This window comes from Crotalus tigris, unplaced genomic scaffold (genome assembly GCF_016545835.1).
Source record: "Crotalus tigris isolate CLP2741 ecotype Arizona unplaced genomic scaffold, ASM1654583v1 scf7180000017939.2460400, whole genome shotgun sequence".
NCBI lineage: Eukaryota > Metazoa > Chordata > Lepidosauria > Squamata > Viperidae > Crotalus > Crotalus tigris.
Window position 1 is genome coordinate 530,350 of NW_024096731.1, and position 27,318 is coordinate 557,667.

A 27,318-nucleotide genomic window follows, 5' to 3' on the forward strand; every position below is an offset into this window, starting at 1 on the left:
TATTATCCTAATCTAGGAACTACTGTTAATATATTTCCATATAAAGTACTCTTAAATCCAGTGGTGAAAGAGAAGCTGTGAAAAGCTAAAAAAAAATAATAGCTATTTTTATTCTATGAGAATTAATGGAAATTATAAAATTAGGCAGTTGAATTATTCAGTTCCTGGTTTCCTGTCTAACAGACCAAAGCTTGTGGTTCCTAGTTTTCCATTAGAAAAGATGGGTGAAATTAATTGAGTTCTTTTGTCTTTTCATTCTTTAAAAAAAATCCTCCATCTGTTTATATGGAGAGAGATGCAGGACTGAATTTCCTAAAAGTGAGCTAAACTTGAGACATAGTACTGAGTTCCTAAAAATGAGCTAATGTTACATTATCATTTCGATAAAAAGAAACATTGTACCTTGACTATGTCTAGCAATGGGAATAACCTATTAGAACCGTAAGGGGTGAAAATATGAACTTTAATAAAGCAGTCAGACAAATATCAGCTCCTAGGTACCTTAAGGCACAAACTAATTAGACATTATAGTAATCATTGTCTGGGTTTCTGTAACAGATCAATCTGGATCATTTTTAGAACCAGCATATCCTATTAACTAGCACTCCAGTCAATTAAGGGTCAGGAAAAAGGTCACCCTAATAATTGAATACATGGGATAGTCATTAGTTAAATCATTTTTGTGTTGTGTGAAATCAGAAACTTTATGGACTACTGGTCTTTAGTAGTTTCATTGGAGACGAGTTAAGATATATTTCATAGACTCATTAAGGCCACAGAGACTCGTTGCAGGAATTCCAGATAGATGGCTATCTAGCCTCTATTTGAACAAGGAAAGGGGATAATTGGTTTCACTGCCAAACTGGCCTGACTCTTAAGACATTTTTGCTACCATTTAGGTAGAACCAGCCTCCTTGTAATTTCAATCCATTGTTCCATGTCATACACGCTGGAGGGATGGAGAATAGAATTTGACCTTCTACTTGACATCCTTTGAAGTATCTGGAGAATACTATCTTATCCTCTCTCATCCTCAGTCTTATGTTTTCAAAGTAAAAACATGCCCAGCTGCTTCAGCTTCTTTTCCCACAATGTCATTTTAATCCCCTGATAATAATTCTTGCCGCCCTTTGCTTAACTTGCTACACTTTCTCTGAATCCTTCTTAGAGGGTGATGCTGTCAACTAGATAGATAGAAAGATAATTTGATCCAGTGCAGTGGTACTCAACCTTGGCAACTTTAAGATGTGTGAACTTCAGATTTCAGAATTCATTTCAGAATGCTGGCTATGGAATTCTGGGAGTTGAAGTTCACACGTCTTAAAGTTGCCACAGTTGAGAAAGCCTAGTGTAGTGACTAAAGTATTGAGCTTGAAACTGGGAGACTGTAAGACATTTCTTAGGTATGAAAGCCAACTGGGCAACCATGGGCTGAGAGTTACTGTTTCTCACCACAACCCACCTTACAGAATTGTTATTGTGGGAAAAATAAGACGAAGAGCCATCTTGAGTTCGCCAAACATAAAAGCAAGATAAAAATCTAATCAATAAGAAGAGCTAGTTTAGTGTAATGGTTAATGTTGTGTCCTGAGCCTGCAAAGGCAGGCTCGGGACGTTGCAATGGTCCCGGGCAGTTGCAAGCTGCCCGGAACCAGACTGAGTGGCGCCGGCTTCGCACGCATGCGCAAGGTGTGGAAGCGTGCCAGAATGTTACCTTTTTGCCCGGGGATTCTATTAAAGGAGTCAGAGAGGCTTGCGAGCCTCAGAGCTGTGATGGAGAGAGAACTACTGAAATAAAAGGCTGTTGGAATTACAGAATGTGCTGTATTCATTCGCCGTTTACTCGAGTCCTCAACAGTTAAGTCATCAGGCTAGAAACTGGGAGACTGTGAGTTCTAGTTCTGCTTTAGGCACAAAGTCAGCTGAGTGGCTGACCTTAAGTCAGTCCCTCTCTCTCAGACTTAGAAAGGAGGCAGTGACAAAAACCTTGCCAACAAAACTTCAGGGATTACCAACCCAGGCAGTTGCCAGGAGTGAAAAACTGACTCAGAGGCACATACACACACACAAATTTAATTAAACTGAACATAATAGATGGGAGCCAACCAAATAAGTTGAATTTAGAAACTGCTTTTTTGTTGATGCAGTTTAACATTATGTTTGCTTTTTTTTTTCCAGCTACGCCACACTACTGACTTGTATTCTGTTCGCAGTCAATGACTATTCTAACATTTTTATCCTCAGTAAATCAGGTATCTCCCATTTTATACTGGTGCATTTTGTATATTCAGTGAAGAATGTTGCACTTCTCTCTAGAGAATTTCATTCTGTTCAGTTCAGTATATTTCCCTAACCTGTCAAAATGGTTCCAATGTTTATTTCAAAATGAATGTTTATTTCAAAACATGAGGCGGGAAATTAAGCAGTTCTGCTCACTCTGCACATGATGGCTGAATTTGGTTTTGGTGTGGTCTCTCTAGAGTAGTGGGAACACTGGGGAACACTGACTGTGGAATTCTGGGTCTTGAAATCCCATACATCTTAAAGTTGTTGAGGTTGCAAAACTCTGCTCTAAAATAAGTAATGTTAGCAGTGCAGCTACCTGCTGTATGTTTAATTGGCTGGATGGACACATTGTGCTATAATGTAATTTGCTTAGTCATAGCTTACTGAATAAAGCAGAACTGGCTGAATTCACATACCATTCAAGTCGGTTGCCAATTATTTTAAGTGAGTTTGATTGCAATGTGGTCCAAGATTTATTCTGCTGAATTTTTTGCTTCCACTTTATTTACATTTTTCCTCAATATAAAGCCTAAACTATAAGCAATTCCCTTTATAGATATTTATGAAATCAAAATTAGCCTCAACATTTTGGCCAATAACAGTGCTACTGAGAAGGAAATGAATATTGGCAGTTTGACACCTCACAGAGATTCTACAAGACAGCTGATAGGTGTGACAAATATTTCAATAGGACAATGGCAGATTAGTGATTGCTGGTAACACAACCCTTCCCTTAGTTTAAGAATGAATAATATAGCTGTATGCTGGACTTGCCAGCCATGCTTGACAAAATTTATAGGTGACAGAGAAGCACAAGGCAGCTCTACTCTGCTGCCTGTTCTGTATACGCTGTTTTAGTTGGTCTCATCTATCGGAACCATGACACAACCCTTTATCCTCCTTTATCCTCCAAGGGAAAACGGCATTGTACATGTTTCCCAACAGCCCACAGGCATCTGCTTTAGCGATTGTTGCAGTCCCTTAGTAATGAAAGCCATAATACTGACGGGTTCTCCCACATGACGGTATTTGAAAAGGATTATGGAGTGTTGCATCTTGGAAATGTCTTGGGTTACCCCCCAGTAATGTCTGAGCAAAATTGCTATTTATTTGAAGGATAACATTGAAGATAACTTCATTGTTTACTCAGAACCCTGAAATTGGTGGGTTGAGTTCCATGTAAATATAGACTACTGAAGCTTTCTTCTGAATCAGGGGTCCTCAACCTTGGCAACTTTAAGACTTGTGGACTTCAACTCCCAACTTCTGGGAGCTGAAGTCCACAAGTCTTAAAGTTGCCAAGATTGAGGACCCCTGTTCTAAATAATGTTTTTGACCACTTACAACTGTGCATACTGTTCTTTGAAAGGGAAGTACCAGTTTCCAACTAAAAAAAACCTGTGTTATCGCTGCTCCCTTCCCCTTCTAAAAACCAATCCTGTTTATTATATATATATACTTTAATAATGCTCTGGAAGGTGACAACATTGGCTGATCTCTAAGCAGGTTTGATCTTGGTTAGGGCTTGAAATGTAAGACCATCTGGGAACCACAGACCTATTAATCGGAGCAGGAAGCCAGAATTGCATGGTTAAACCTTTTCCCTAACCTTGCCAAGAACCCTGGGTGGATGCAACTACCTGGTGTTAAATGAGATATGAGAGTATCCTTTTACCTTTTTTTTGGTTCAAAACTTCACATGAGTTCCTTTGTGGAACTCTTACAATCTCACTCCAAGTCTGCATTTTCTGAGAGGCCGAAACTGATGGAGCAAGTGTTGATCACTATTATAATAGGCCAGGGGTAAGCAACCTTGGCTCTTTTATGACTCGTGGACTTCAACTCCCAGAATTCCTGAGCCAGCAAGGCTGGCTCAGGAATTCTGGGAGTTGAAGTCCACGAGTCATAAAAGAGCCAAGGTTGCCTACCCCTGTGATAGGCCAAAGGCTCCTAACTGATGCTTAAGGACTAAAAAATATATAATGAATAAGATGTGTTTTCCAGAAATCCACATACAATTCTTCTCTCCCCCCCCCTTTCCTATGAAATGTGTTAATTTTCAAAGCTTCTTGAAAAGGGAGATCAAATAAATAATGTTTTTTTTTTTAAAAAAAAAGCCTTCCAAGAGCTGAGTGGCTTTCTGCAGAAGTCCTATGGTGTTGGCAGTCATCCTAGAAACCAAAGGAGGGAGCCATAGCTGTTGAGCTATTAGTGCACTGAGTCCTTAACTGTGTCACAATACCATAAGACGCCCATTCAAAGGAAATTAAACCCTGAGCAAAATGTCTGCTTCCGTGAAGTTCTCAGCACCGAAGAATTGAGGAGAGAGCATAAATCAATAGGAAACTTTATTTGTAGTTAATTTCAGACTTTGGATAGCAGTGGGAAGCTCACACGAATTAAACTGGAACTGTGCTTGCATACACATTCACTTGCTTACATAGCAGATATGCTGGAATAGAGGGGAACATTTTTGACTGTTGTACCTTTTTACTGGTCCAATTTCTGCACCAGTATTAATCATTCAGAAATAAAGTAACCAGTTAGAAATTCGGCAGGTAAACATTTTTCTCTAGGCCTAGGGAGTACATCATCTCCTAATTACTACTGTGTTCATCTGTTATCAAATACAGGAGAAAAGCTTCTTTTTTTTTTAATGCTCATGTGGAAATAGAGAAAAACATTCATTAGCAGCCTGATGCAGGGATTACCTTCAGATGTTCAATTCCCCATTCTCCGTCACATCTGTCATGTCTTAAAACTGCTTGCACAGTTCCAACACAAATATCTGGAGTGGTGGCTTCCATTCAAGATGGAACCCTCCACTGTCAGGGAGAATGACAACCACCCCAGAAACATGGAGACTTTTTCATCAGGGATATCTTGGGTGTGACTTGGAAAAGGTGAACACTGCTGACCTTCTCGTGTATGTGAGACTGAAGTGAAGCTAAGGCCCGAAAGGGTTTGTTTGTAAGGCTAATAAAACTCTCAGGACCTTTGTAAAACAATTGTGCTGTTTCCATGATATGCTTCATGGAGCCCATGTGGAGAAAGTCCATTCTGTGATAAAGCCAAATCCCCAAATAGGCCTAGCTTAGCATAGGGTTCAATCAGTTCCCTTGGAATCAAGCAAACGACTTATCAGTAATTTAACTGACACAACTGTGCAGATTCCACTCAGATCTTCAAAACTCACAGAAGCATGGAAGCACAACCTTTCTGCAGCTCATTAAACCAGCAGTATGATATCGGAAGGAGAACTGGCTGTTTTAATGACTTATAGGTAAATGCTGTACTTGTGCTTCTATATTCCAAAACACCTCTCTGGAATCCAAGCAGTGCACAAGTCCATTAATTCACTCCTCAGAAATGCATGATCAAAATAGGGCCTCTCTAGACTGTTAGTCTCTGTAATTATTTAGATTTTTGCCTCCCTGTAGCTATATAGTGGGGAGGGGAAAAACTGACAGAAGCAGATGGGAAAGTCTTGCCCTCTTGAACCTATCCATAGAAATGGATTAAGAAAAAAAAAATCCCTCTGGGGGTAATCAAAAGCAAGATATTGGGAGAGTAATAATAGCTTTCCAGCCTCCTTTTCAATGTGTGGGAGGACTGAAAAGGTGGGCATCTAAAAATGATGAAGTCATCTGAAACTGTGGGCTGCCACAGTTGACTGGGACAGGGGAATGACTGTGGTGTGGGAAGGAGGCCAATAAACAAATGAAAACTTGCTAGCGCTTCCATCAATAGCAGTAACCATTCATTTTGAAAATAGATCAGCTACCAAATCTGTAAAAGGTGTATGCTAATTGGATGCCATTGAATTTGGAGGACCCACTGCTATTGAGAGGTCCAAAAAAGAAATAACCAAACCGAGTAGCCTTATCCAATGGCCGGAGAACCTGCCTATTTAAAGAATAATGAGGGTCCCCATGTCCCCCCCCAAAAGGGGAAATAAACTAACCCAAATCTTATAATATTATCAATTTCACACTCAGATCCTATGAGAGGTTGGGCAAAGTTATCAAAATTTCCCAAGGTTTTCTGTTATGAGATTTCATTCATTTTTAATTTCTGAATTTTTATCTTAAATCAATTTGGGGGGGGGGGCATGGAACCATTTAGTGTACAATGCACACCTGATGCTCCTCAGATCCTGCTCTATTAACTGCAGCATTCCAATTTTTGAAAATGTTATCTTTCATCATGATGGAGGAATGGATTGTAAAAATGACCAGATTACCAGAAATGGCAGAACTGACCTGTGTGAGCAAGGATAAAACAGTAGATACTTTTGTAAAAGACTGGAAATCTTTTGTGCACTTTTTGTTGAAAAAAGGAAAATAAGCGAAATGGTGATCGGTGGATTTGCTGATTGAAAATGGATTGAATATGGGACAGAAGTGATCCCTGTAATGTAATTTGAATGACGGGGAAGGATAATAACTTTATTTGTAATTGCTGCAAAAAAGATTGAAAATCAATTCTTTAATTATCTTTTTACTCTCCCTTTTACTTGCTTTCTTTACTTTGCTTTTATCTTTTTTTCTCTTAACTCATCTGTATATATTTTCATGTTTATCTATTATCTACATATGTTTTCATTAAAACATATATATATGTAATTGAGATGAGAAGATAGTATGTGTGTGGGTGAATGTATGTATATATGCACACACACAAGCACATACGCACACTATCTTCTCATCTCAGTTAGACTGAAACATATCTACAACTGCTAACCAAGCATTTTCTTTCAAGGACAGACTGAAAATTAAAGAGGCACACTATTGTTTTGCAGTCGTTTCCAAAGGCCTACAGGTTGAGGCCAACTGGCTAAGAAACTGGATTTGCTCAGGCAAGTGCAGACAGCAGCTTTGGTTAATTCTGGGCTGGAATGCCCTCTTCCTTTCCTTTTTTAATTCCAATAACCTGGGAGGAAACATTGCTTTTCGCCAGTAGGTTCATGAAAATGCCTTGTCAGCCAAAAATGTAGAATGGATGCCTGGTGAATGTCAAAAGCATAGACATAATTGAGCACTATAATTTCAGGCTGCCTCAGCTATATACTGTATATAGATTCACCAGCTGGATGCTGCCCTTAGGCTAACAAACCAAATCTTCATAATGAAACTTTAAGGCCCTTGTCTTAATGAAGAGGTATCTCCTGCTTTCATCCCAGTTTTATAAAGCAACTGGTTGTCCTGTCTAGCAACCCAACCTACAGTCTTGTATAGGAACCCAATCAATGTGGTTTGAAAACTGTAAGTTATTAGCTTAACATGCTCAGCATATTGAACAAAACTAATCTACGATGGTTTAGACCAGGGATCCCCAACCCCCAGTCCATGAACCAGTATCGGGCTGCGGCATGATAGCAACTGGTCCATGTAAACAAGCAAAGCCCCATCCACAGGATACAGACAGCACACAAAACCATGCCCCCTCCAGTCCGTGGAAAAATCTCTCTCCACGTAACCGGTCTCTGATGCCCAAAAGGTTGGCGACCTCTGGTTTAGACTACCAATTATGGTCCAATAACCTTTAAATTTAGTATGTACGTCTACCATGGAAACAAACTAAGAAGGTCTAAATAAAGGACAGAATGATTCTTGAATAAGCATTCCCCCCCCCCCAAAAAAGGAAGAAAAAGAAAAGTAAATTATAAATAAACACAGGGCAGTTGGAAGTATCACAAAGTAATTAAGGTGATGGTTGAAGTTTTATCCCCACAAAAGATTATCAAGAGCCATGGTGGCGCAGTGGTTAGAATGCAACATTGCAGGCTAATTCCCTCAAGCTCCCAGCAGTTCGATTCTCACCGGCTCAAGGTAGACTCAGCCTTCCACCCTTCCAAGGTTGGTAAAATGAGGACCCAGATTGTTGGGAGTCAATATGCTGACTCTGTAAACCAATTAGAGAGGGCTGTAAAGCATTATGAAGTGGCATACAGTATAGGTCTAAGTGTTATTTCTATCAGTTGATCAGATGAAAGAAAAAAAAACAGCATGTTGATCTTTCTAATTTCCTTTGCCCCTTGCAGAGAGCATATAAACATAGTGCTTGTTCCCAATTTCAGACTGTAATATTTGGGACTCAAATTCTGAATGACCCAAAATGGGACATTATTAATTTTTGCCCAGATGTTCTGAAGGTAGAAATGGCAGAGAAATTCCTTTAATGTACATGCTAATAGATGCTAATATTAAATACAAGTTAAATTTAATATCTCACAGCAGTTTGCATATTCTGATTGCATACATTAACTGCAATACAATTTTATGCCAAAATGTGTCCTTTTCTGAAATCAGAGGTACTTTGCAAAATATATACAGATAAATAAGAGACAAGTGTGCACAAGACCTATTTAGAGGAACTTGGCTTATAACAAACCTGTCTATGTTATCATGAAAAGGGAGCTCGGAAACCACATCAAGAGAAAAGTAAGCAACCTGTGCATGGGCTGAAAAATGTGCACAAATCAAGGTGAAAATATGCTGAAACAAAGTTGGGGAAATGAGCAAATGAAAGCAGCCAAAATTGACAAGGACAGGCAATCTCTGGAGGCAGAGGCGGGAACTTCCAAGCAAACAGGCAAGAGAAGGAAAGAATCTAAAATGCATTTAGATCTACCTCTAAGATGTGCTTAGCTCCCAGAAACTAAATCTGAAGACAGATTTAGTTTCTGGGATTTCCAGATATATTTTTCGGAGGATGAGGAGCTTTTATGAATAGAGCTGAATTTAGTCAGCTGTAAGACCAGAATGCTGGATTGCTTTCTTCTGTTATGCAAAAGTTTTATTTATGGGCAACTTTCAAGGACAATTTGAAGGCAGTCTTAGGAAGACCGCATGCAATGCTGCTTCCCCAAATTTCTATTTCTGCCTGGAAAAGCAACTCAGCTGGTAGCCTAAGCTAGCCTTGTGTCATATATATGATGGCAGAGAAAGGCTGTTGTATCCAGAGCAGATCAGTCTATATATGAAAACTTTCAAAGATGAGCTTTATGCTGTAAATTCATGGAAGGACGTATTAGGCATAAAAAGTAGCAATGTCTTCTACCATTTTATTGCCATTTTATTTTCTCCGTAGCTGAGAAGCCCTATATTCTAGTGTTGGAAATAAAAGCAGTGCGGAAATGTAAATAGTGGTGCTAGAAGGCCCCTGAAGGTTGACCATAGGTTGGACTAGATGACCTTTGAACTTCCTTCCAACGCAATGATGTTGCAAAGCAAAAGGCTGGGCTGAGACCAGGCATTGAGAATAGCCAGGAAGCAATTTGTTACCACCTTCTGCACAGAAAGAGGAAAATTGCCTTTCCCTGCCAGTCACACTAGAGATAATACCTTCCTTGCTGCAGCTCTAGCAACACTCCTGATCTCCACACTGAAAGATGGGAAGCTTATCTCTCATCTGCTATAGATTAGAAAGAAATCTTTCTCATCTCTCCCTGCACAGAACAAGGGAAATTGGCATGGTCTGGGAGATACATAGGCCTTGGAAGAGCTTGGCCAAGCCAGATGGCAATCCCTGTAGGTCAGACAATCTCCACATCTGTACTAAAGGTTAAGCACCTTTAAAGAATAACAATAGTTCACTCCAGATGCAAATTGCATTAAGACTTTTCATTTCTTCTTGCCTACCACCTGGGTGGACTTTCGGGGAATATACAGAAGATGCCAAACATGGTTCTGGAATATATCATGTCCATAATCTGGCTATAATATAAAACCATTTTCACCCTTCCTCCCCAAATCCCTATAATCAGGTGTCCAGCTGTCCAGCGATTGGCTAGGATGAGCATTTCTGGGCTGCACAATTTTTGATGCACAACACATGACAGCAGAAAATGATTGCTTATTGCAGGGTTGTCAAACTGCCAGCCTGCGGGCCAGTTGCATCATACGGAGGCCACGCCCACCCCAGCTCTGGCAATGCAAAAAAAGTCGCAACACGTCACGTGACGGGGCGAGTTTGATACCCGTGGCTTATGGTATCTCTTTCCTGCCATTAGTGATCCTTTGGGCCCTTGCAGTCCTACGCAATCCTTCAAATGTCATCCCTGCCATCAACTTGACATGCTGAGAACAAGAAAGCAAAAGCATTGTCCTGCCCCAAAATGGCTGTAGATCCAGCAGCAACGCAATCTAGCAATTCCACATCACATCAATGAGCCAGACAAACAAAGGAAAGAAAAACAAACAGCCTGATATTAAAAATTTGTCCTCTGCTGCTGAAAAACAGGAGCAGATGGAGAAATTGACTACCTAGGAAAGGTGCCAAGCCCTCCACTCTGGACCTAACAGGATCTAAAATTCTGGAGATAGCAGAGGTGAGACAAGTGACCCCTCAAATAAAAAAAATGAAGTCCCAGCATTTCCTCCCTAAAAAGGGGGGGGGGAAGCTTTGTAATCCTGTATGTTGCAGCTGAGCCAGAAATAAATCAGCTCAAATCTCTGACATTGCTGACAGGGCAAAAGAGAGGTCTGCCTCTACCAAGCAGATGCTGTATCTTCACACAGAAACATCTCTTCCATTGCAATTTCTTGATAGTGGTTTCTGTTGGTTTTGGTACACTGAGTCTGTTTTAGTTCTGAAATTTTCAGGGTCCATCTTCAAGAATTTGGAAGAACACCAAATGTCTCCTGAGGTGTCTGGATATGAAGGAATCTGACTTTGCAAATGGGGAAGGAATGAGTGAGTCATTAAGAGGGATCTTTAAGAAAAGCTTATTCAGAGCTGAGAAAGAGGAAAGCGGGGGAAAGAAACTCCAAATAACCAAGACTTGATTTTGTGAGAGGGACCTTGGAGTGCTAGTGGACGATCACTTAAATATGAGCCAGCAGTGTGCAGCAGCAGCCAAAAAAGCAATCCGTGGTTGTATAAACAGAATCAAAATCATATGAAGTATTAGTGCCACTTTATAAAACCTTAATAAGACCACACCTGGAATACAGCATCCAGTTTTGGTCATAACATTACAGAAAAGATGTTGAGACTTTGGAAAAAGTGCAGAGAAGAACAACTAAAAGGATTAAAGGCCTGGAGACTAAAACATGTGAAGAATGGTTGCAGGAACTGGGTATAGCCAGTCTAGAGAAAAGAAGGACTAACCAAGGGTGACATGATAGCAGTATTCCAGTATCTGGAAGGTTACCACAAAGAGGAGGTGGTCAACATATTTTCCCAAGCATCAGAGGGCAAGACAAGATACAATGGATGGAAACTAATCAAGGAGAGAAGCATCCTGGAATTAAGAAGAAATTTCCTAACAGTGAGAATAATTAACCAGTGGAACAGCTTCCCTTCAGAGGTTCTGGGTGCTTCATCACTGGAGGTTTTTAAGAAGAGACTGCATAGCCACTTGTCTCAATTGGTTATGGTGTCCTGGGTGAGCAGGAGGTTGGACTAGAAGACCTCCAAGGTCCCTTCCAGCTCTATTCTGATTGATTGTTGAATAGAAGATGGGGCAGAGAGAAACTTGGGAAAGTTTCCAAAACTCAGTTATTTTAAGTGATTACAGAAAAGAGTATTCATGAAATCCTGCTGTGCTTGTTTCTTGATCTGTTCTAGTTTAAAGGGTCAACCCATGGTCAGGTACCCACAGGTGTGTGCCCAAATGGGAGGTTGAAAACAGAAAGAGGGCACATTTGCAGGCAGGTCAAAGAGCACAAAGCAAAGAAATAGAAGTACAGGCAACATATTTACTGAGTTTCTGGGAAGGAGGAGGGTGTCCACATGCTAATAGCAAAAGGAGAGAGAAGAATCAAAGTTGAGTCTTCTGAAGTCAATGCATCGATAGGAATATTTCAGAATACCAATGGAGTGAGCCAGGGTTAAGGTCAGGACAAACTGAGGTTGAAGAATGCAACAGAATTCAAAAACACAAAGCCAGGAAACAAAGGCCAAAGTTGCTTTCAGCAGGTAAGCAATTGTAAAAATGTTTAAATTCCCTCCCCCAAACGGGGGGGGGGGCATTCAGTTGTGTCACCCTTTACTTGGCTATGGCTAAGACCCAGCCTGCCAGGTCTGGAGGGAACTTGATGCTTGCTCATGAGTCACCCATTTTTGGGGTGTTAAGGTCAGGACAAGCTGAGATTGAAGCCTCCCTTACATGAACAGGATGGTCTCCTACCCTCCCTGGCACCTACATCAGCTGGGAGACATCTGAGAAACAGACAGATCTGCAGGATCCCCTTTTTAACCTGACCCACCAGCATCTGTTCCTTGGACCATGATAAAACCAATAAAAATTGACAAGTTCTTCATTCTTTAGGTTTCAACATGTTTATTTCAAGTACTGTCTAATATAGCAAAAGCAATGGAGTCTACATTTCCAATGTTACTTCAGCTGTAAACTCACTGGTTGTTCTTAAGAGGAATTCTTCAATTCACACCATTCGAATAGTAGCACTCACCCATTTTATGAGTATTTTATTTGGCCTATATAGCTTCTGTCCTGACCCTTCCTATGTGATCATTGTTTTAAGCAAATATGAACTTTCAAAAATTAAATTCCAAGGACAAAGAAAGAGACCCATGCTATAGTGGCCAGAAAAGTATTTTTCAGCCATCCAAATCCAGTTGCAATTTCCAGCATCATTCACAATTGAACAGAGTTTGAAGAACTAAAATTCAAAGCTAACCTAAGCACAAGATGCTTCCCTTCAGCATATGCTTAGAGAGCTTAAAGAATTCCCTAACAGAGAAGACATGGCAATTTTGAACAATGAAAAAGTGACCAAGGTGGCTGTCATGACTGAACCTTTATGATCTGAGCTATATTAGCTGGATAGGAGCTTGGATTTGTTTGATCAAGCCTAAAAAACAGGCATACTCTTAATACTTGTCCGTAAGTATTGCCAGAATCTTTCCTGTTCCTGCCTTTCAACCTTCATCATCTTTACCTAGAACTTCCTCCTCATCTATCTTCACAGCAGGGTCTCTGTCAACATTTCATTCCTGCTCTGAGCCCAATGCCACTCCATCAGGACTCCACCACCTCCATGTAACAAACATCAAAAACCATTTCCAATTTAGTTTCCATCTTTGTAGATCCGAATTCCAGGTTTTTCTCCAGACGAACTTCTTCTCCAAGCTGAAGAGCACAAAAAGAAGAATTGTAATTTTTTTATAATTTACATACAGTGGCTACCTATAATTCTTGTCCCCTTTATTTACCTAACTGCGGAGGTGAAATTTCAGAAGCCATTTGAGTTTACAAAATGAGCAATTACCTTCTTTTTTTTCTGCTTAGAGCATGATGTGATGCAGACACAATTTCCATCCAAATATGACTTGCAACTTGAAGTGTATTTTTTTTCCAGACATATTTTGGATCAATATTTAATTGGGAAAGCACAAACAGTAGGGAAGTCAGCGAGATCTGAAGAGAGGTGTCAAAAACTCAAAAAAGTAGAAGCCCTTCAATCAGACAGTCACAGCCATCATCTTCCCTTTTTTTTGACACTTCTTGTGGATGCCCATGCTGTCAGAGTTTGTACTACAGCAGTGTTTGTCTTACAGTGAAATCTGGTAGAATCAGGAAACCCAAATTTCACCTCCAGCAGAATTCATGCTAAACAACTGTTGGATTCATCTCTCTGAGTACCCATATCCTGTCCTTGCCTATCTAGTACAAATCTATTCCCTGTTCCTCAAGGCATTATCGTGTGTAGCCCCGTGTGAGCCGCACTGTTTTTTGCCATTCCATTTTAAACAGAATTAAAGACTTGTACCTCTTGTACCTCTACAATCATTTCTGGAGAGAGGACTGAAAGGAAAATATATGTTGATATAAAAGCCTCTGCAGTTTTAGGCAGCAATTTAATGTGCATTAGGGCAACAGGAAAGATTAAGTCATTATCTTGCTACTCTGTTTTTTAAACTATTATTTTGTGGCTGAAAATAGGTATTGATTTGTCGCACATCTACTGTACACTCCATCCCAAAATGGATTTGAAAACCTTTCTTGCTAAGAGTAGATATAGCTGATATGAAAAACTATCTCAAAAAGCACCCAAATCCTCATGGTGTCACAACATACATGTTCCCCTTACTATAGGTTTGTTGGCCTGAACTATCAGGAGCTGAAATAGAATAGAAAAGTGTTGTTTTTTTTTCAAATGTAGCAGGGCTGGCTGAAAGGCTTTGCAGGAGCCTGTCCGGGGAGAGGAAAGCTTGGACAGCTGCTATCGGTTTGGGGCACTGCGGGCGTGGATAAGGCAGAAGAAAAAGGAGGAAAGAAAGGGGGTGGGGGTGGTTGCTGTTGCCGGAGAGAGACTAGGTGAAGTCAAAGAGGGATTTCAAGTTTTAGCTGATCCCTTTCTATGAAGGAGAGGGAAGGAGAGAGTGAGAGAGAGAGAGTGAGAAGGTGGAACTTTACTGCTTTCTTTCGTAGGGCGGATATCCCGAGTGGAGGCAAGAGAGAGAGTAAGGATAGAGAAAGTTGCTGGGTTTTCTAAATTCAGATTTTAATAATAAAGGAAAGGGGGGAGGGGTTTTGACACCGACGAGACCTGAGACTGCGAGCGACGACAGAAGAGAAGGAGAGGCTGGTCTTTACTGCTTTGGAGACCAACGGCCATCCAAACTTTGATTATTGTTATTTGTGCAAGTTATAGACATTGTGGGGAACTGCCCTTGTGGGGCGAGCTGTTACTGCAGAGCGCTGACTACCTTCGTTCGTGTTCCTATTACTGCCTGGAGCTGAGGTTTTCCCAAACGGTCACTGTGAAATCATTGACTATTGCTGCTATAACTGCCTGGGGCTGTAAAAACACCATCATGCATTGACTATCAGGGCTAGGGGCTGGTCATCTTTGTTCCTGAAAACTCCCCCTTTGATGATGAGAGTCTGCAACATCCTCATTTCACGTGAGCTTCTGCTAGAGAAGACACTTTACTAGCATCTTGAGAGCACAGCTGCAGAGTGCAATGGAGGGGGCTGGGAGGGCCTGTGCTTTGGCGGCCTCTGAGGGGGTAATGCTACACAAAAAATAAGTTTCAGGTTTCCCCCCCCCATCACAGTTCCCTATCACATACATGTGGAAGGAGTTCCAGGATAGTACGGCTTGTGAAAGAGGATTGGGCACATTTGTATGTTAAGACTGGCAGCTCAGATACAAGGAGGAGGGTCATAAGGGGGGGAAATGAAGCGAGGGCAGTATTGAGCAGACCAAGCAAGCATGCCAACATGCAAGTAGAGGAGATGACTCATTAATTCAACAGGCTATCACAGCTCATAAGGGATCCATTCAAAGTTTGGAGGTTTTATAGAACAAACTGGAACTTTGCTTCATGCAGTAATGACTGTCTTAAGAAAAACGATGTCCAGGCCATCCCTATTAGCAGCGAAGCATGAGCAATCAGATTCCTACTTAAGACAAGCTTCCATATGTGTGCCCATTGAGATGGTTAGCTTTGATTGAGAGGACTCGTAAGAAAAATATTTCCTCCTGTTCTGTATTTGGAAGAAGGAGTGTTTCAACCTACATTGTGAGAAACATTTCCCAGTCTTGAAGGAGTAATATTCAGAATCATATTAAGACATGGATAAAACATTAGTAGTTCACAACATGTACAATTCTGGACTCTCAACACTTTGAGGAGCTCAGCACAATTTGCAATCAGCTGATGAGTCATCATGCTGATCTGTACCCTGATCTTTTGCCCAACTTTATAACTACCTAGTTAATGAGAACTTCCCTACAGTTCCCCTCATTTCCAGCCAGCATTGACAATGAGAGTTGTAACTTACCATCTCCAAATGGCTTTAAGTTAGGGGAAGTTACTATTGAGCATCATTGATTGCTGCAGCCTTTAGCTCAAGAACTGGTATAGGAACTTGGCACTTCAAGGCAACTCCATCTCTCATCAACTAGTTCAGGGGTCTTCAAACCTGGCCCTTTTATGACTTGTGGACTTCAACTCCCAGAATTCCTCAGCCAGCCCTGCTGAGGAATTCTAGGAGTTGAAGTCCACATGTCATAAAAGGGCCAAGTTTGAAGACCCCTGAACTAGGTAGTCATAAAGTTCTGCAAGAGATCAGGAGGGTACAGCTCAGCATGACGGCTCCTCAGCTGAATGCAAATTGTGCTGAGCCCCTGAAAGTGTTGAGAGTCCAAACTTTTTATGTGATGTGAGCTACTAATGTTTTATTCATGTCTCAGTATGATTCTGAATATTATTCCTTCAAGACTTGGAACTGTTTCTCACAATGTAGGTTAAAACACTCCCCCTTCCAAATACAGAATAGGAAGAAATATTTTTCTTATTAGTCCTCTCAATCAAAGCTAACCATCTCCTGAAAAGTAGGCTGAACCTAAAGCAATTTCCAGAGCCTTAATATTCTTTTTTGCTTTTAAGACATTGTGTTTGTGATCAGAAGAGGAATAATCCTACCAGGATGGCACAAGTCTTTGACCCTTTGATGTTGTTAGAAGTAAGGTCTTCATCCTGGTTCACACAAGCTGGGAATAAATAAGCAAACATGGAGACTGCTTTGGGAAGAAGGTTACAGTTTATTGCAGAAAGATGGTTCTTCAGGAAAGAGCAAAGGAGAGAAGGGCTGAGCACATGATGTAGTAGGTTTTTATACCCCCTCTAGCCTTTTGTTTGGAATAGTTTCCTGTTCCTGTGGCATGAACTTTGAGGCTATTTCCTGTGTCACGTATTCTAACCTGAGTTTAGGTGTGCCTCTATGGTATACTTGATGGTAATGGGTTAGTCCTATTATATCCCAAAAGTAATCTCCTGCTTCTCTGGGGGTGGGCTAATGACTCTTAAGAGTTTCTTTGTCTTGAGTTCCCTGGCTCCAACTTCCTAATGGTCTTATATCTGCATTTCTATGAGGCTAGCTCTTGCTTGAGGCAAAGAAATTTGGGGCCAGGTTTGGTTTCTGCTTTTCAAAAAATACTTTTAAAAAAATCCTTGAGGATAAATATATTTTCCTTTTTAATATTTCCTTCTGGCAGGCTAACTTCCGTCAATGTGATACGCCCTCTGTAGAAACATCATGATGGAAAGAAAGGGAGAAGTTGCGATGAGAAGACAATCACTAGAGCGAAGGAAGGGTTTTACCAGTTCCAATCATTTTCAGGTGGCTGTGCCAGGAGAGTATGCTTTTGCTTTGCAGGATTTTAAGAGCAGTTTAAGAAAAGAACATTTGAGGCAAGGAACAATGTTGTACTCTATCCGGAACCTGTAACATCAAAGGCAAAGGAAGCATTTTTAGAAAATGTTGTCCTGGCTTTGGTAGGTGAAAATAATTGCACACAATAAAAAATTGAGAAAGACAATTTTTAAAAAAAAAAAAAGTCATATTTTTCTATCTCCAACCCATTCAATAATCCACATAGCAATCATTGCCTGTCTTTGGGGGTTTTTTTGTTTTTTGTTTTTGTCTCCCAAATACTAATAACAATCAGCAGTAGCAGCACAATAATGTCTTCATTTGTTTTCCAATTTAAAAATATGATAACTCTATACAGCATCTATAGAAACATTATTTTTTTCTTCTGGCGGCAAGGCGTAAATTAAAAAGTTCATCCTTCTCATTAAAAATATGGATTTAAATATGATTAGTTGTTCCAAAGAAACTGTTTTACTTCATAAAGTTTTTATCACACCTGCACGTATTTAATTAATATTATATAAGCAGGGCTTTTTTTCTCATAGAACGCCCAGAATGGAGTTCCGGCACTTTTTTGGGATCGAACCTTGTAGGGTAGGCAAGGCGGGTTGTATGAAGTGTGTGAGTTCCGGCACCCTTTTTTTTTTTTTTTTTTAGAAAAAAGCACTGTATATAAGTGGTATGTTTACAGTATATCTTGCCCAACTCAATCCAGTGAAATCTTTACAGTACTACTATTCATGGAAGGGTCACACAAATTCAGTTGTCATTTTTAGGAAGTCATCCTATTGAATATTAAGACTCTTGGATTTAAGATATTTCAAGGTGCTGTTCTCTTGTTTTCTTCTCCACTTTTGACGTTCACAGGTAGCATCATCTAGCAGGACAGTCTCTGCAGACTGTTATTCGACAGTATTTGATGAGGGATGAGGAAGTTCTTTGAAATGCACCCAGAGTGCAAAGTGAATATTGTTCACATCTGTGTCCACTTTTTTTTTTTTTTTTTTATTGAAATTTTTCAAAAGTTTTACAAATAAGAATCCACCCCCCCTCCCCAACCACCCCACCCCCCCCCCGACTTCCCAGAACTGAATATAGGATTATTTAACAAATATTTTAAAAATAACATTTGCAATTTATAAAATAATTAATAATAATAATAAAAATCACAGTAATAATATATATAGTAATAATATACATAACATAAACTTTAAAATGAATAATATATACTAAAAAAGAAAAAAAAATAAAAAAAGAAGAGAGAGAGAGAAAGAAGAAAGAAGAAAATAGACGAAGAATAAAGCATATATATATAAAAAAAAATATATATATGAATAATAATACGTAAAAAAATGTATATATATAAAAAAGAAAAAGAAGAAAGAAAGAAAGAAAAAACAATCATTACAAATTATAAAAAGGCTAAATAATATTTTTCCATATCCAAATTATGTTGTATAAAATTTATCCATTTTTCCCATACCGCAAAAAATTTTTCTTGAGATTGCTCCTTTAAGAAAGCCGAAATCTTTGCCATTTCTGCCAAATACGAAACTTTATGAAACCATTCTTGTAAAGTAGGCAAAGATTCCTTCTTCCAATATTGTCCTATTAACAACCTAGCGGCTGTAATCAAATTTAACATCAATATAACCTCCTTAGCATCACAGTCAATAACAATACCTAGTAAAAATAATTGCGGAGTAAATTTTACCCTCCTTTTAAAAATTCTTTGAATATTCCACCATATCTTAATCCAAAAAGCTTTTATATGCTTACACGTCCACCAAATATGGTAATAGGTAGCATCCAAATATCCACATCTCCAGCATTTCGGCTGTAGATTAGGGTACATAATGGACATTTTCTTTGGGTCAAGGTGCCATCTATAAAACATCTTATAAAAATTCTCTCTTAAATTTTGCGCTTGTGTGAATTTAACATTTCTTATCCAAATAAGTTCCCAAGTATCCATTGAAATCGTTTCACCAATATTCTGTGCCCATTTAATCATACAATCTTTAACTAGTTCAGGTTCTGAATCTAATTCCACTAAAACCCCATAAACTCTCTTAATATGGGTTGGCCTTTGATCTCTTACTTGTTTTAAAAAAATTTCATCTTCTCTAAGCCAGCCCATTTTACAATCCATCTTCCATCTATCCACTATTTGTCTATATTGGAACCATGAATAAGTTAAATTTTCATGTGTTAATTCTTCCAAAGATTTTAACTGCCAGTCTTGGCCATCCCATCTTAGTAACTGTACGTAAGAGACCTTGTCCATATTTACCCCTTTCCTTATACCTTCTATGGCATGCCGAGGTATAGCCCATAATGGTATTTTGAAGTCACTTTTATAATACTTTCTCCACACTCTTAGCAAAGAGTTTCTTATAATATGAGACTTAAAAACCCAATCCACTTTTTTATTAAATATTAAATAGGCATGCCATCCAAAAAGTAGGTCCCAGCCTTCCAAATGAAGTATTTCTGTATTTGTTAAATTCACCCAGTCGCTAATCAATGTCAATACTACAGCATCATAATACAATTTCATATTTGGTACCTTGAGTCCACCTCTCTCACGAAAATCTTGCATTATTTTAAGTTTCACCCTTGGTTTTTTCCCTGCCCAAACAAATTTATTAATACCTTTTTGCCATTCATCTAAATTACGTTCGTTCTTTAAAATAGGTAACATTTGAAACAAAAAAATAAACTTTGGCAGGACATTCATTTTAATAACTGCAATTCTGCCCATAAGGGATAACTGTAAATTATTCCAGTTTTTTAAATCCTTCTGTACCTCCATCCACAGCTTTTCATAATTATTTTTATACAATTTTACATTAGAAGCAGATAATGTAACCCCCAAATATTTTACCTTATCAACAATTTCAAAGTCTGTTAAGTTAACTAGAGCCTGTTTATCACCATTAGTCATATTTTTAGCTAATATTTTGGTCTTATTATTATTAATTTTAAAGCCAGAAACACGTCCATATTGTTGAATCAATTGTAATAATTTCACCACCGAAGAAACAGGTTGAGACAAAGTAACAACCAAGTCATCTGCAAAGGCTCTTAATTTATATTCTTTTTTATTAATTTCTATTCCTTTTATTTCTTGAGACTCCCGAATTTTAATCAACAAAATTTCCAGTGTTAAAACAAACAATAACGGAGACAATGGGCATCCCTGTCTTGTTCCTTTTTCTATTACAAAAGCCTCTGACAAACCCCCATTTACAATAATTTGAGCAGTCTGTTTTTGATATATATTGGATAATACTTGTAATATATTTTGTCCAAAATTCATCTCCTTGATTAAACACAGCATAAACTGCCAATTCACTTGGTCAAAGGCTTTTTCAGCATCCAAAAATATCAGGCCTGCAGAGACTTGGTTATTCTTTTCTAAATACTCTAATAAATTAATAATTTGTCTAACGTTATTCTTCATATACCTTCCAGTTATAAAACCCGATTGATCCCTATGTATAAACTGCTGCAAGATCCCCATAAGCCTGTTAGCTAAAATTTTTGCAAAAATTTTATAATCCACATTTAAAAGAGATATAGGCCTATAATTTTTAGGCAAAGTAAGATCTTGACTATCTTTTGGAATCAATGATATAAATGCATTACGCCAGGATGGAGGGATCTCTAACCCCTGTAATAAATTATTAAACAGTTCACACAACGGTTGAATCATCTCTTCTACTAAAGCTTTATAATAAATAGATGTCAACCCATCCGTACCCGGCGCTTTGCCCAATTTCAATTGTTTAATAGCTGTAACAATTTCTTCCTTAGTAATTAAACCGTTAATCTTTTTTTCCTGATCTTCTGTTAATTTAGGAAAGTTAACTTTGCCTAAATAATTATTTATATCTGTAATTTGAATATTAGTACCCTTATATAATTTTTGATAGTATTCTAAAAAAGATTTCTTAATCAATTCTTTCTGATAAACCAATTTACCATTATAATTTATTTTATCTATATTCCTCTGTTTCTGTTTTTTTCTTAACTGATAAGCCAACCATCTCCCTGGTTTATTAGCATTACAAAATGTATTTTGTTTCATAAATAGCAAATTAGTTGCAGCTTGATCAGCCATCAGCATGTTAAATTGTGTTTTTAACAATTTTAAAGCTCCTTTAACCTTTTCATCTAAGGGATTTGAAATTAAAAGTTTCTCTTTTAATTTAATCTCCTCTTCCAAATCTTTCCGTTTCTGAGTCTGTTTCTGTCTATGCAAATTATTCATTTTTATCAAAATACCACGCATGAAAGCTTTACTTGCATCCCAGACCATTGACATTGATGTTCCCTTGTTCATATTTAAAGTAAAATATTCCTTTAAACATTCCTTTAATTTATGAACATTTTTTTCTTGTTTAAATAAATTCTCATTCACCCTCCAGGATCTCCTATCTTCCTTCTCTACAAACAGTTCCATCCAAACTGGACTATGATCGGACAATGTCCTAGGAAAAATTTTTACATTCTTCACCCTGTTGTATAAGTCTGTTGTGATCAAAAAGAAATCAATTCTTGAGAAAGATTGGTGTCTATCTGAGAAAAACGTAAAATCCTTTTCTTCTTGATTACGTTCACGCCAATAGTCTCTCAATTCCCAATCTTCTTTCATATCAAAAAAGGCTTTAGGTAATTTAGCCTGTTTAAAAAAGGTAGAAGAGCCTTTTTTGTCCATTTGTATATCTAAGACACCATTCCAGTCTCCCATTAAAATCACAGATCTATAGTCCAACAAAGTTATTTTCTGATGTAGTAACCTATAAAATTGCTCCTGTTGCTGGTTTGGTGCATACAACCCCACAATAAGAATTTTCTTGCCATATAAACCAAGTTCAAGCATAACATATCTTCCGTAAGGATCTGATTCTAACAAGGTAGCAGATAAATTCTGTTTAACATAGATTACCACACCCCCTTTCTTCCCAGGGGCGGGAGATACAAAATGAGATCCCAAGCGAGGATTATTTAAATATTTTTGATCTTTAGCTGTAATATGAGTTTCTTGCAAGCAAATAATATCATTGTTATGTTGTTTCAAATAGTGGTAAATTTTTTTTCTCTTTTGAGGAATGTTTAATCCATTAACATTCCAGGACAGGAGCTTTGCCATCTCCCTTGGCCTTCAGCCTGGAGAAGATCCGCTCAAATTCTGCTGCTGATGAATATGTAGCAGAGCTTTTGGGTCTTGCTCCTCCCACCGGCACTGAAGCAATTTGCTGAGTAGATTCTTCAATTTCTTTTTCTTTTTCTTTTTTCTGTTGTTCTTTTTCTTTACGTTTATGTGCTGCACGGGTCATTCTCTGTTCTTTAACCTCTGGTTGAGACATCCATACCACCTGTCCAGCAGTCATCATCCCTGTACCTTCAGATTTCTGTTCCATCTCTTTGTCACTCAAGACTTTATGCATCATGGGCAAAGGAGAGCCTGCTCCCAGGACCGTTTTATAAAATTCCTTAGCTTTAGCAACTGTATTAAGTCTATAACGTGTCCCCGCATGGCTCAAAACAATGCCCATCGGAATCTCCCATCTAAATGGCATTTGTCTTGCTTTAAGTTCATTTACTAAAAAAGCAAAATCTTTTCTGCTTCTTAAAATTTTAGGTGGAATTTCCTTTAAAATAATAATATCTTGGGCAGCAATCTGAAATCTTTTATTATAAAAAGTTTGTAGAATCTGATTTCGCAAAGACTTCTTAGCAAAATATATCACCACATCTCTAGGCAAATTCCTCTGTTTTGCAATCCAAGAATTAACTCTATAAATTCTTTCCACATCCCCACGTAACTCTTCTTTATCAATATTCAAAATAACAGCCAAGTCATTAATCACCATTTCCATCAAATCTTGAGTTTTATCTTCTTTCAGACCCCTTATTCTCAAAGCATATTCCATCTGTCTATACTGGAACATAAGAATATCATCTTGTGAAGTCTCCACTTTTTTCTCCATATCTTGAAATTTATAATCCAAAAGTTCAACTGTTTCTTCAATTTCCTCTACTCTGGAGTCCAGCTTCACAACCACTGAGGCCATTCCAGATAGAGCTAGAAGTATATCATCCCTCAAAATAGCATTATTCTGTTCTAAAAGCTCCTTCATCTCTTTCTTCATTTCCTCCTTAGTTTCAGATTTATTCTGGTCCAAAAGTTGTTTCATTTCCTCCCTAAACTGTGAGACGGCACTTACCATTATTTCTTTAATGTCTTGTGCTGATGTGCCAGATGGGGGAGGTGAAGGTGGAGTGGATTTAGGTTGCTGCACTGAGGGTATTATTTTAAGTTGTTGTTGCACAGTAGAAGTAGCAGGAGAAGAAGTTACTTTAGAAGCTGCAGTAGCTGGTTGTCGTTTTGAAGCCATTTTAATTTATCTTCCTTTCTTCTTAAAAATACCGATAAAAATAAGTAATCCAAAAAAAAATTAAAAATAAGATAAAATAGAATAAAATAAGATCAATCTAAAAGTCCCCAAGAATAAAAAAGTAAAAAAGTAAAAAAAAAGCAGTATTAAACAACAATTCAGCCGATCCGTCTTTTAAAGGAAAAAACTTTCAAAACGCCATTTTACTTTCACTCTCACTTTTCCGCCCGAAAAAAAAGAGAAAGCTCAAAAAAATAAAGAAAAATCAGCACGTACTAAATAAACTAAATAAACTAAAAAAAGATAAAATAAAGCTAAACTATAAATAAAATCCTTTAAACAGTTCTGTCCGGTTTAAGATTACTCACGGTTTCTTTAAGTACGGAGATGGTAGCGGCGTCTCGCTTTGTTTCCGAAGAAACAAAGACAGCTGAGAGGCGGAGAAGGCAATGAACTCCGAGGGAACCCTCTTTCTACCCCCCTAAAAATAAAAATCCAGGGAGAGTTAAGAGGTTCTACCTCTATTCATGCGATCTCTACCCCTTCCCTTCGCCCGGGAAGGGGATTGCGAGCCGCGGGCCAGCTGGTAAACGCTGTGCTCCGCGGATCTGACACCTTCTCAGGAGGACGGCTACAAAGTAGCCGCCATCTCCACCGCTTTAACCACCGGAAGTCCCATCTGTGTCCACTTTTGAATAACCACTTAGAGGAAGAAGTGGCAGGGAGCTTGCAAATCTGCCTCAGGGATTCTTCACTTGCATACCAAAAGAAAATTTAAAAAGTGCCAGGAGAAAAATTCCACTACTGAAGATTAGTTGTGCTTTTTTGCTTCTAGAAAATGCATTTGGTATCTTTGTGACATGTCTCCTTTTTTTTCCTTGAGGGAGATCTGCCTTAAAAATTACTCAAATTATTTCCTCAGAGGTAAATAAGTTTGGGATAATAGTATTGTTAAAGTCTCCAGATGGGCCAACAGCTTTTTCCTGTCTGAAAGCACAGATGGTCCCTAAAAAAAAGTTAGGAATATCACCAGGCTTCCCATTCACTATGAAATCTGTGATTGGTTGGGACTATGCAACTAACCAGAAGGAGAAAGAACAACTACAATGGCAAAATAGAATAGAATAGAATAGAACAGAACGGAACGGAACGGAATGGAACAGAACAGAACAGAAAGGAATAGAATAGAATAGAATAGAATAGAATAGAATAGAATAGAATAGAATAGAATAGAATAGAATAGAATAGAATAGAATAGAAGGTGGAAGGGACCTTGGATGTCTTCTAGTCCAGCCCCCTGCTCAAGCAGGAGAACCTATACCATCTCAGACAAGTGACTGTCTAGCCTCTTTTTTAAAATCTCCAGTGATAGAGCTCCCACGATTTCTGGAGGCAAGCTGTTCCACTGGTTAATTGTCCTCACAGTCAGGAAGTTTCTCCTTAATTCCAGGTTGCTTCTGTCTTTGATAAGTTTCCAACCATTGTTTCTTGTCCTGCCCTCTGGTGCTTTGATGAATAACATGACCCCCTCTTCTTTGTGGCAGCCCCTCAAATACTGGAATACTGCTATCATGTCACTCTTAGTCCTTCTTTTCTTTAGACTAGCCAAACCCAAGTCCTGCAGCCGTTCTTCGTATGTTTTAGTCTCCAGGCCTTTGATGATTTTAATTGCTCTTCTCTGAATTTTTTCCAGAACTCTCAACATCTTTTTTATAATATGGTGACCAAAATTGGCTGCAGTATTCCAGGTGTGGTCTTACTAGGGTTTTATAAAGCATGATCCTGATTCTATGCCTCTGTTTATACAACCCAGATTGTATTAGCTTTTTTGGCTACTACTGGTTCATGGTCAAGTGATCGTCCACTGGGACTCCAAGGTCCCTCTCACAGTTACTGTTTTTAAGCCAGGTCTTGCCCAATCTGTACTTGTACCTTTGATTTTTCTGGCCTAAATGTAAAACTTTGCTTTTCTCCACATTGAAACTCATTTTGATGGATAGGGCCCATTGTTCAAATTTCTCAAGATCTTTTTGGATCCTGAGCTTGTCTTCTGGGGTGTTGGCTACTCCTGCCAGTTTATTGTCATCTGCAAATTTGATGAGTTCCCCTTCAATTCCCTCATTTAAGTCATTGATGGAGATATTGAAAAGTACTGGGCCTAAGACGGAACCTTGTGGTACCCCTCTGCTTACTTGTCTCCATGTGGATGTAGTGTCATTGAGGACTACATGTTGAGTATGGTTTGCCAGTCAGCTACAGATCCATCTGGTGGTGATGTTGTCTATTCCACAACTGGGCCCAGCAACTCCATCACTAAAAAGCACAGTCACTAAGCAGAAAATCATGTGATCACAACAGATATATGACCTTACTTCCACTTCAGTTATTAAGTGAATCATTGTGATCATTAAGACAAACATCACGTGACCATGACTTACACATTTACATCTGATAGTCTCCATCAACTGTCCTTGTCACCAGCTAGTGACAAAGCACACAAATGGTGATCACATGACCGCAGGGTCACTGCAACATTTTGTAAGTATGAGAACTGATCAAAAAAAGTTATTTTTTCCTAGCTATATTATCGTAACTTCAAACAGTCACCATGCAAGACAGTTGCTAAATGAGATCTAATATTTCTAATATCAAGTCAGGAAATAATTGTGAAGAACTCCTGGACAAGTAAATATACATTTGCATAACATTTCTGTAATTGAGACTTTTTGTCTGGAAACATTAAAACTAAAGAAATTTCAGCATTGGTCTTAGACAGCGCTTAAAAGAATACTGAACAATTGCTTTTGTCAGAGATGCTGTTTGCTGGCTATCCATACATTACAGTTGTGTAGTAGTGTATGTGGATTCGCCTGCAGTATCAATCAGTACAATGATTCTTTCTCCATCTAGTGGTTATATTCTGTAGAAATATTCAAGGGCCCTAAAAGAATTTGTACTTACTTATCCCTTGGTCTGTCTTTACCCAGCAGTGGGATATAGTTGAGATAGCAATTCTAGGAATCCTTTCATCCAGAAGAAAAGTATTCATGAGAATGCCCTGCTAATAAAATATCATTGCTAACCAGTAGAAGGGAGGGCTGAATTCTTAACAGCAGTCAGAAATTGATTAAGATTGAAGGCTTAATTAGACTGCAGATTTGACATCCTGTGTCACATAGCCATCTTGAGCTCATGGCAATCTCCCCTTCCTGCTTTTTTTTTCTGAGTCTCAAGTATGCTGTCCTGTCATCACTTTGCTTTCTGAATAGTCGCTGGAAGTGACAGTGACTGGGCAAATTAAGGAGTCAGCAGCATGAAGGGAAAGCCCTGTCTTTTAGAAACCACTGGGGACTTTTCCTTGGGATTCCCTACAGCAATGGTGGCGAACTTATGGCACGGGTGCCAGAGGCGGCACTCGGAGCCCTCTCTGTGGGCACATGCACCATCTCCCCACCCATGCCTCCTCCCACAGCCCCCTCCTCACCAGCAGCC